At 42.2% G+C, this 612-nt stretch overlaps 1 protein-coding gene across 1 annotated transcript in view; it reads right to left on the bottom strand.

Annotated features, from left to right (window-relative positions):
* BTRC (beta-transducin repeat containing E3 ubiquitin protein ligase) overlaps window positions 1-612 on the bottom strand; it is a 100,427-nt gene that overhangs the window by 3,923 nt on the left and 95,892 nt on the right. The gene's annotated exons all lie outside the window — the stretch shown is intronic.

Genomic DNA, 612 nt, shown 5'->3' with positions numbered 1-612 from the left:
CTACTGCCTGTCAGCTGAGTCACAGTAACCCCCACAGCCTGCACCAAATGTGAAGTAAAATACTTCAGCAAAATCTACAGCAACAGTAGCAATTCAGGTGGTCGATGAGTGTGCAGAAGGTCAGCTAGCGCAGCTCAGCTGGTGAGAGGTAACCTCACTTTTAGAGAATCAGACAGCCTCGGTATGATCTTGCTTTAGAGCACAGACTACAGTCACATGCCACAGTAGGAAAAGGTCTAACGTATACCAACCCAAACACTTCTTGGCTAAAAAAGAAATACATTTAGTACTTCTTTTTCAATGAGAATTTGGTACTGAAATTGAAATTTTCCTTTATCCCCAGCAACAGTGCAAGTTTTCTGGGGTGAATGTGATGGAGGAATGCTTATAGGAACCATCCCATGGCCTTGGGTGTACTGGCATTTTTCTCACAACATTTCCACATTATTGTAAGACCAGTGCAGAGCCACTGTTAAGCATGACTGTGAATGTTGTTAACACTCACACAATGACATTTTAACCACACCATCATCAGACCTGCACTAAATATCAATGGACAGCATGAGAATAGTAGTTGCTGTTTAAGGATGAGTCAATTTCACTGTCTGTTTC

This window comes from Pygoscelis adeliae, unplaced genomic scaffold (assembly GCF_000699105.1).
Source record: "Pygoscelis adeliae isolate BGI_AS28 unplaced genomic scaffold, ASM69910v1 Scaffold294, whole genome shotgun sequence".
Taxonomy (NCBI): domain Eukaryota; kingdom Metazoa; phylum Chordata; class Aves; order Sphenisciformes; family Spheniscidae; genus Pygoscelis; species Pygoscelis adeliae.
Note: the sequence above shows the minus strand (reverse complement) of the source record. Positions and strands in the feature narration are given on the sequence as shown.